The sequence below is a fragment of the Hyperolius riggenbachi genome, chromosome 5 (assembly GCF_040937935.1).
Source record: "Hyperolius riggenbachi isolate aHypRig1 chromosome 5, aHypRig1.pri, whole genome shotgun sequence".
NCBI lineage: Eukaryota > Metazoa > Chordata > Amphibia > Anura > Hyperoliidae > Hyperolius > Hyperolius riggenbachi.
In genome coordinates, this window is record NC_090650.1 from 274,204,562 (window position 1) to 274,215,620 (window position 11,059).

Consider the following 11,059-nt stretch of genomic DNA (forward strand, 5'->3'; position numbering starts at 1 on the left):
GGAAAAAACACCGCATGCCGCATAGGCAGTGCGGCGGAATCCGCATTGGTAACGGCGGAATCCGCATCAGAGGCGGCCCCCGCACTAGATACGTTGCATGACAGTACTGGTGTGGCTGGGACTGATAGTCCACCAGGATTCAGACTTACACGCGCGCGAGCACAGAGGCAGAGTTTAAATAGCAGTTAGAAGGGTGTCGGCTGACCAGCTGGGTCAGCTGACAAATTCCACTGCTCTCATTGGACCAGCAATTAGGGAGGTCCTGGAAAGGTCCTAGAGTATATATACTGCTGGTTGTTCACTTGCTCTTTGTCTGGCGTGCGATCACATATGTGGGAGCACCCAGATCCGTAGTCAGATCCGCAAGTGTGCCGGGACCAGCTGGAGCTGAAATCCTACACTTAGCTAGATTCTGTTGATAGCTAAAGTACTAGTTTGATTGTGATTATATGTTATGACTTTTGCCTGCTTTGACTATCCTCCTGAACTCTGATCTTGTACCTCGATATTTCTGATACTCTGTTGCCGAACCCCGGCTCGTTCCTTGACTCTGTTTCTGCCTCCTGATTTTGTACCCCGATATATCTGATACCCCGTTGCTGAACCTTGCCTGTACTTTGACTCCGCCTTTGCCTCCTGATCTTGTACTTTATCTGTCCGTGTGTGTACGACCTGGCTTGTCCGACCTCGAGAACCGACCTTACTGTTAGAGGCGGTTCCTCGTTCTGTTAAGTGACCCTTCCGCCAGAGGGTTACTTTCAGTATATCCTTCCCGCTGGCAGCCTGACTCCTCCCGCCTTGGAGAGCTCAGGTTTGCGGAAGGAATCTGTACAGTACGCCTTACTGTACTGAGGCCCTGTCCTCTTAGTGTTACTGTTACACCAAAACACTACACTCTACTCAGGTGAACAGAGGTTAGCTAGTATATCGGATTATCAGTGATACTGCAGATCACGTATAATCTGGTATACATCTGTATTCCCATTGATTCTGCAGATCACTGGTAATCAGATCCTCTCTGTGCTTCACCGATCGTTACAGAACGCCAGACCAAAAATGCAAATGGACGCACACACTGACCGTCTGGGCGCACTTGCCACTTCGGTGGAAAACATCAACCAAGTGCTGGGTAGCCACAAGACTATGATTGATGTCTTATCAGGCTCTGTGCAAACCCTCCAGACGTCAGTTGATTCAGTGCGATCCTCTCCTAGTGCTGACATCCGTATGCCAGTACCTGATAAATTTTCCGGCCACAAGTCTGACTTCCGGAATTTTAGGAGTAGAGTGTTGTCATACTTCGAGCTGAGACCCCGATCCTCGGGGACTGAGACCCAACGGGTCATATTTATTAAAACTTTGTTAACCGGTGATTCCCAGACCTGGGCATACAATCTGTCTCCCACTGATACTGCTCTAACTTCGGTGGAGGAATTTTTTAAGGCCATGGCCGTAATATACGACGACCCTGACCTTGCGGCTACCTCTGAGCGCAAGCTCAAACTTTTGCGGCAAGGTAGAGGCTCAGTCGAGGATTACGCGGCAGAATTCCGCAGATGGTCGGTCACTGCCAGATTTGATAATTTTGCCCTGATGGATTACTTCTTGTCTGGGTTGTCGGAGGAGGTCTCCGATTTAATGTTAACTTTGCCCGAACCCAGGACAGTCGATGAGGCCATCACATCGGCCATCCGAGTCGACCGTCGATTACGCCATCAGAGGCAAATTCGAGGCAGTCACCGTGTAAGGGCGACATCCTATGCGGCACCTTCTGCTGCACCCTTAGTAACACCGTCTCCCTCTGTCTCATCCCCTCCGGCCTTGCCTCCACCCGAACCAATGCAGATTGGTCGATCGAAATTGACCCAGGTGGAGCGAAGGCGGAGGATGACGGAACAGCTGTGCCTATATTGTGCAACAGCAGGGCATAGAGTGCGAAACTGCCCTAACAGGTCGGGAAACGAGTTTGCCTAGGAGTAGTGGGGGGTGACACCCTGGGCACACAAATTTCACCCCTTAAAGAGAAAAAATTACTTCTCCCTTGTACAGTTACATGGGAGGATAAATCTGTATCCACTAAAGCTTTTATTGACTCTGGCTCAGCGGCTAATTTTATGAATTTCGAATTTGCTCAGAAGTTGGGTCTTCCGCTCACTCCCGTGAGACCCCCCATTCAGGTCACAGCAGTGGATGATTCCCCTCTGCAACGGAATCGTGCTCTGTCGCAGACTCCGGTGGTGAAGCTCACCATAGGGGTATTGCATGGGGAACAGTTACAATTTTTTGTATTACACATGTCAACCTCCACTATTATCCTAGGCATGCCGTGGTTGCAGATCCATTCACCACAAATAGATTGGGCCACGGGCCAGTTAACCTCCTGGTCTCCGCATTGTTTTCAGCAGTGTTTGGAGAATCTGGCCAAAGGTTTCATTCGCCCGTCCCGGTCGCCTGCTGGGGCAGGCTTCTTTTTCGTAAAAAAGAAAGACGGAGGCCTGCGGCCTTGCATCGATTACCGCGGTCTCAACAAAATTACAGTAAAGAATCGCTATCCACTACCCCTGATAGACGATTTATTCACTCAGATCACGGGCGCCCAGATCTTTTCTAAGCTGGATTTACGGGGTGCGTACAACCTGGTACGCATAAGAAAGGGCGATGAGTGGAAAACGGCCTTTAATACACCGGATGGGCATTACGAGTACCTGGTGATGCCCTTCGGGTTATGTAATGCCCCGGCCGTTTTCCAAGAACTCATCAACGAGGTCTTCAGAGAGGTGTTGGGGAGATTTGTTCTAGTCTACCTAGACGATATTCTTATTTTCTCCAACAATCTCTCTGAACATAGGACCCATGTGAGGTTCGTTTTGAACAAGCTAAGGCAGAACCTATTTGTGAGGAAACGCGGAAAAGCCGCCGTCTCTCGAGGTGAGGCGGCTGTTTCCGCGTCCAGCATGGCGTCACAACGTGGAAAAAACGCCGCATGCCGCATGGGCAGTGCGGCGGAATCCGCATTGGTAACGGCGGAATCCGCATCAGAGGCGGCCCCCGCATTAGATTCATTGCATGACAGTACTGGTGTGGCTGGGACTGATAGTCCACCAAGATTCAGACTTACACGCGCGCGAGCACAGAGGCAGAGTTTAAATAGCAGTTAGAAGGGTGTCGGCTGACCAGCTGGATCAGCTGACAAATTCCACTGCTCCCATTGGACCAGCAATTAGGGAGGTCCTGGAAAGGTCCTAGAGTATATATACTGCTGGTTGTTCACTTGCTCTTTGTCTGGCGTGCGATCACACATGTGGGAGCACCCAGATCCGTAGTCAGATCCGCAAGTGTGCCGGGACCAGCTGGAGCTGTAATCCTACACTTAGCTAGATTCTGTTGATAGCTAAAGTACTAGTTTGATTGTGATTATCTGTTATGACTTTTGCCTGCCTTGACCACCCTTCTGAACTCTGATCTTGTACCTCGTTATTTCTGATACTCTGTTGCCGAACCCCGGCTCGTTCCTTGACTCTGCTTCTGCCTCCTGATTTTGTACCCCGATATATCTGATACCCCGTTGCTGAACCCTGCCTGTACTTTGACTCCGCCTTTGCCTCCTGATCTTGTACTTTATCTGTCTGTGTGTGTACGACCTGGCTTGTCCGACCTCAAGAACCGACCTTACCGTTAGAGGCGGTTCCTCGCTCTGTTAGCGATCCTCCCTCCTGAGGGTCACTTTCAGATATACCTTCCTACTGTCAGTCTGACTCCTCCCGTCTTGGAGAGCTCAGGTCTGCGGAAGGAATCTGTGCAGTACTCCTTGCTGCATTGAGGCCTTGTCCTCTAAGTGTTACTGTTACACTAAACACTACACTCTACTCAGGTGAACAGAGGTTAGTTTGTATATCGGATTATCGGTGAGACTGCAGATCACTTATAATCTGGTATATATCTGTATTTCCGGTGATACTGCAGATCACCGGTAATCAGATACTCTCTGCACCCACTGATCGTTACAGAACGCCAGACCAAAATACAAAATGGACGCAAACACTGATTGTCTGGGTGTACTTGCCGCTTCGGTGGACAACATCAATCAAGTACTGGGCACTCACATAACTCTTATTGATGCCCTATCAGGGTCTGTACAAACCCTCCAGACATCAGTGGATCATGTGCGATCCTCTCCTAGCTCTGACATACGTATGCCTGTACCTGAAAGCTTTTCCGGCCACAGATCTGACTTCCGGAATTTTAGGAGTAGGGTGTTGTCCTATTTTGAGTTGAGACCCCAATCTTCGGGTACTGAGACCCAGAGGGTCACGTTTATTAAAACTTTGTTGTCCGGCGACTCCCAGTCTTGGGCGTATAGCCTGCTCGCCGGAGACAAAGCTCTTACCTCTGTAGAGGAATTTTTTAAAGCTATGGCAGTAATTTACGACGATCCGGACCTTGCCTCGACTTCTGAGCGGAAGCTCAAGCTTTTGCGTCAAGGCGAAGGTCCGGTCGAAGATTACGCGGCCGAGTTTAGGAGGTGGTCAGTTACGGCCAGGTGGGACACCTATGCCCTATTAGATCATTTCTTGTCAGGGCTGTCCGATGAGGTCTCTGATTTGATGTTAAGCCAGCCCGAGCCCAGAACAGTCGATGAGGCCATCTCAGCGGCCATCCGAATCGACCGCAGGCTGCGCTACCAAAAACAGACCAGGGGTAGTTCCCGTCTCAGAGGGGTATCTTACACCACGGTCCCAGTGACTCCACCTCCTACTATTTCACCTTCTCCCGTCTTGCCTCCTTCCGAGCTGATGCAGATTGCTCGGTCAAAATTAACCCAGGTAGAGTGAAGACGGAGAATGACCGAACAGCTGTGTTTGTACTGCGGTGAAGGGGGGCATATAGTACAGAACTGCCCCAATAAGCCGGGAAAACGCTACCGCTTAGGAGTGGTGGGGGGTAACACCCTGGGCGTCCGACTTTTACCCCTAGAAGAAAAACGATTGCTTCTTCCCTGTACCGTTACGTGGGAAGATAAGACTGAGGTCACGGAAGCCTTTATCGATTCAGGCTCCGCGGCAAATTTTATGGATTTTGAGTTTGCTAAGAGATTGTGTATTCCGCTCACACCAGTACAACCACCCATCCAGGTTACGGCAGTGGATGACTCTCCTCTGCAAGGGAATCACCCACTGTCTCAGACACCAGAGGTGGGGGTCACCATAGGGGTACTGCACTGGGAAAAGTTACAGTTCTTTGTGTTGCATATGACAACCTCCACCATTATACTCGGCATGCCATGGTTGCACCTTCATTCTCCACACATTGATTGGGCCACCGGCCAACTAATTTCTTGGTCAGCACACTGCTTTCAGCGATGTTTAGGGAAGGTGACATTGGGCCAAACCAGGGTTCATGTACAGGGGGTACCTGAGCAATATGTGGAATATTCTGATGTATTCTGTCCCAAGGCTGCAGACAAGTTACCCCCACATCGCCCTTTCGATTGCCCCATTGATATACGTTCAGGTTGTATGCCCCCTCGGGGTCATTTGTACAATTTATCTGGGCCAGAGAAATTGGCTATGCAGGAATATATCCGTGACAATTTAGCCAAAGGCTTCATCCGGCCGTCCCGATCGCCTGCTGGAGCAGGTTTCTTTTTCGTTAAAAAGAAAGACGGGGGCCTGCGGCCCTGTATTGATTACCGGGGACTAAATAAGATCACGGTAAAGAATCGCTATCCATTACCCCTGATAGACGATTTATTTACGCAGGTCACCGATGCTAAGATCTTCTCAAAGCTGGATTTACGGGGCGCGTACAACCTGGTGCGCATTAGAAAGGGCGATGAGTGGAAAACGGCCTTTAACACGCCAGACGGGCATTACGAGTATCTGGTGATGCCCTTTGGGTTATGTAATGCCCCGGCCGTTTTCCAGGAACTCATCAACGAGGTCTTCAGAGAGGTGTTGGGGAGATTTGTGCTGGTCTATCTAGACGATATACTTGTTTTCTCCAACAACCTCTCTGAGCACAGAATGCATGTGAAATTTGTACTCAACAAATTAAGACAAAACTCACTCTACGCTAAGATTGAGAAGTGTATTTTTGAAGTCACATCTGTCGCCTTTCTGGGGTACATAATTTCCACCACGGGCCTGTCTATGGACCCCGCCAAAGTCTCCGCTGTTTTGGAATGGCCTCAGCCGGTTGGGTTGAAGTCTTTACAGCGGTTTTTAGGCTTTGCGAATTATTATAGAAGGTTCATAAAGGGGTATTCCACGGTTATCGCACCCCTCACCTGTCTTACGAAAAAAGGGGCAGATACCACCCACTGGTCTCCTGATGCATTAAGTGCTTTCTCCACTTTAAAAGATTTGTTTTGTTCCGCACCCATCCTGAGACATGTAGACACCTCTTAACCTTTTATTGTTGAGGTAGACGCCTTGGAGGTTGGGGTAGGGGCTGTGCTGTCTCAGCGGTCAGGCTTGCAGGGAAGGCTACACCCTTGTGCGTATTTCTCTCGTAGGTTCTCTCCGGCAGAGAGAAACTACGATATAGGCAACAGAGAGCTCTTAGCCATTAAACTTGCCTTTGAGGAGTGGCGTCACTGGCTGGAAGGAGCAGAACATACAATTACTGTATACACGGATCACAAGAATCTAGAATACATCGAGGGGGCTAAGAGATTAAGTCCCCGTCAGGCTCGATGGTCTTTGTTTTTTTCGAGGTTCAGGTTCATAATTACGTATACCCCGGGTAGCAAGAACATTAAGGCAGATGCCCTGTCCAGATGCTTTGAGTTGGAGACAGCACAGCCTTCTGCCCCAGAGACCATTGTCCCACAAAATTTGGTGCTGGCTGTAACAGAGACTTGGGAAGACTGGACAGAGACCTTGAGTCCTTTTCAGCAGGATGTCCCTGAGGGGAAGCCTGAGGGGGTTTTATTTGTGCCTCTGCCATTCCGTCTCCGGGTGCTACAGATATTCCATTCACACAAGAATGCGGGACATCCTGGGGCATCTAGAACGCAGGATCTTGTGGCCAGGTGCGCTTGGTGGCCGTCTCTGGCAGCCGAATGCAAAGAATTTAAGGATTGTGCGGTATGTGCTAAAAGCAAACCCTCCCGGCTGGCACCTGTAGGGAGGTTGCAGCCTTTACCCACCCCGAGTGAACCATGGACCCACTTGTCCATGGATTTTGTGGGTGAGCTTCCCAGATCAGAGGGCATGTCGGTCATTTGGGTGGTAGTCGACCGCTTCAGCAAGATGGCCCATTTTGTGCCCTTGAAAGGACTCCCCTCGGCCCAGGAATTGGCAGACTTGTTTATCAAACACGTGTTCCGGTTGCACGGCATTCCGGAAAACATAGTGTCCGATCGGGGAGTCCAATTCGTATCTAAATTCTGGAGGGCATTCTGTCATCAAATGGGCATGAAGCTGTCGTTTTCATCGGGCTACCACCCACAGACCAATGGTCAGACGGAGAGGGTCAACCAGTCGTTAGAGCAGTTTTTGAGATGCTACGTTGCAGAGGCGCAGAATGACTGGGTCAAATTTCTGCCCTTTGCAGAATTTGCACAAAACAATTTGAAAAGTTCTTCCACTGGATTTTCTCCGTTCCAGGTTGTGTCTGGAAGATTGCCCAAATTTTCACCGTTACCAGTGGCCTCCACTCCGTTTCCAGCTCTGGAGGCTTGGCAAAGGTCTTTTAAAGACATTTGGCGGACGGTGAGAGACAGTTTGGAAAAGGCGTTTCTGAGTCAGAAGGGTCAAGCTGACAAGAAACGGTCTTTGGAGTGGAGATTCCAACCAGGAGACTTGGTTTGGGTATCCACACGTCACTTGGCCCTGAAACAGCCCTCAGACAAGTTGGGTCCCAGGTTTGTCGGGCCTTTCCCGATAGCCAGAAGGATCAACAACGTCACTTACGCTGTTGGTCTTCCCGCCAGCATGCGTGGGGTAAGGTCCTTCCACGTATCCCTGCTTAAGCCAGCAGTCCATGTGGGTCCCACTCCTCCTCCTCCTGTGTTGGTGGATGACCAACCTGAGTACGAGGTAGAAAAGATTTTAGATTCACGCGTTGTACAAAACTCGGTACAATATCTCGTACATTGGAAAGGGTACGGCATTGAGGAGAGACAATGGGTACCGGGGAGTCGCATGCATGCGGACGAATTAAGGAGGGAATTTCACGCCTTACATCCCGAGAAACCCGGTAGGAGTTGTCCGGAGTCCACTCCTCGGGAGGGGGGTACTGTGAGGAAACGCGGAAAAGCCGCCGTCTCTCGAGGTGAGGCGGCTGTTTCCGCGTCCAGCATGGCGTCACAACGCGGAAAAAACGCCGCATGCCGCATGGGCAGTGCGGCGGAATCCGCATTGGTAACGGCGGAATCCGCATCAGAGGCGGCCCCCGCATTAGATTCATTGCATGACAGTACTGGTGTTGCTGGGACTGATAGTCCACCAAGATTCAGACTTACACGCGCGCGAGCACAGAGGCAGAGTTTAAATAGCAGTTAGAAGGGTGTTGGCTGACCAGCTGGGTCAGCTGACAAATTCCACTGCTCCCATTGGACCAGCAATTAGGGAGGTCCTGGAAAGGTCCTAGAGTATATATACTGCTAGTTGTTCACTTGCTCTTTGTCTGGCGTGCGATCACACATGTGGGAGCACCCAGATCCGTAGTCAGATCCGTAAGTGTGCCGGGACCAGCTGGAGCTGTAATCCTACACTTAGCTAGATTCTGTTGATAGCTAAAGTACTAGTTTGATTGTGATTATCTGTTATGACTTTTGCCTGCCTTGACCACCCTTCTGAACTCTGATCTTGTACCTCGTTATTTCTGATACTCTGTTGCCGAACCCCGGCTCGTTCCTTGACTCTGCTTCTGCCTCCTGATTTTGTACCCCGATATATCTGATACCCCGTTGCTGAACCCTGCCTGTACTTTGACTCCGCCTTTGCCTCCTGATCTTATACTTTATCTGTCTGTGTGTGTACGACCTGGCTTGTCCGACCTCGAGAACCGACCTTACCGTTAGAGGCGGTTCCTCGCTCTGTTAGCGATCCTCCCTCCTGAGGGTCACTTTCAGATATACCTTCCTACTGTCAGTCTGACTCCTCCCGTCTTGGAGAGCTCAGGTCTGCGGAAGGAATCTGTGCAGTACTCCTTGCTGCATTGAGGCCTTGTCCTCTAAGTGTTACTGTTACACTAAACACTACACTCTACTCAGGTGAACAGAGGTTAGTTTGTATATCGGATTATCGGTGAGACTGCAGATCACTTATAATCTGGTATATATCTGTATTTCCGGTGATACTGCAGATCACCGGTAATCAGATACTCTCTGCACCCACCGATCGTTACACTATTGTACGCAAAAATAGAAAAGTGTATCTTCGAAGTAACATCTGTCGCTTTTCTGGGGTACATAATATCCACCATAGGCCTGTCTATGGATCCTGCCAAGGTCTCCGCTGTTCTGGAATGGCCTCAGCCGGTAGGCTTGAAATCTCTTCAGCGGTTTCTTGGCTTCGCCAACTATTATAGGAGGTTCATAAAGGGTTACTCTACGGTCATTTCGCCACTTACCAGTCTCACCAAAAAAGGGGCAGATACCACTCACTGGTCTCCTGAGGCGTTACAGGCTTTTGCCACCCTGAAGGGCCTATTTTGTTCTGCACCCATCCTCAGACATGTAGATACATCTTTTCCATTTATTGTTGAGGTGGATGCCTCGGAGGTCGGGGTGGGGGCTGTGCTGTCTCAGCGATCTGGCTTGCAGGGTAGAATGCACCCCTGTGCTTACTTCTCCCGTAGGTTCTCCCCTGCGGAAAGGAACTACGATATTGGCAACAGAGAGCTTTTAGCCATTAAGTTAGCTTTCGAGGAATGGCGACATTGGTTAGAAGGAGCGGAGCATACGGTCACGGTCTACACTGACCACAAGAACCTAGAGTACATTGAGGGGGCTAAGAGGTTGAGCCCTCGTCAGGCTCGTTGGTCATTATTTTTCTCTAGGTTCTCTTTCATTATTACGTACACCCCAGGTAGCAAAAATGTCAAGGCGGATGCTTTATCCCGGTGCTTCGAGTCAGAGACAGCACAGCCCTCCATTCCAGAGACTATTATTCCCCAGAGGTTGGTACTAGCCGCAACTGAGACTTGGGAGGATTGGAAGGGGACGTTAATTCCCTTTCAACAAGACATCCCGGAAGGGAAGCCCGCAGGGGTGCTGTTCATTCCGCTACCGTTCCGTCTCCAGGTTCTAGAGATGTTCCATGCAGATAAAAATGCTGGGCATCCTGGAGCATCTAGAACACAGGATCTGGTAGCCAGATGCGCCTGGTGGCCGTCCTTGGCAGCAGATTGCAAGGAATTCGTGAGGGAATGTGCAATTTGTGCCAAGAGTAAACCCTCCCGGCTGGCACCTGTGGGTACCTTGCAGCCTTTACCCACCCCGAGTGAGCCATGGACTCATTTGTCCATGGATTTTGTGGGTGAACTTCCTAAATCAGAAGGTATGTCGGTCATTTGGGTGGTAGTCGACCGCTTCAGCAAAATGGCCCATTTCGTGCCCTTGAAAGGACTCCCCTCGGCCCAGGAGTTGGCTGACCTGTTTATTACACATGTGTTCCGGCTGCACGGCATTCCGGAAAACATAGTGTCGGATCGGGGAGTCCAGTTCATTTCTAGATTCTGGAGGGCATTCTGCCAACAAATGGGCATGAAGCTGTCATTCTCATCGGGCTACCACCCACAGACCAATGGGCAGACGGAGAGAATCAACCAGTCATTGGAGCAATTTTTGAGGTGCTATGTTGCGGAGACGCAGAGCGACTCGGTCAAATTTCTGCCCTTCGCGGAGTTCGCACAAAACAATTTGAAAAGCTCCTCCACCGGATTCTCTCCATTCCAGGTTGTGTCTGGTAGATTGCCCAAGTTCTCACCATTGCCAGTGGCCTCCACCCCGTTTCCAGCTCTGGAGGCCTGGCAGAGGTCTTTTAAGGACATTTGGCGTACGGTGAGAAATAGTTTACAAAAGGCGTTTCTTACTCAGAAGGGTCAAGCT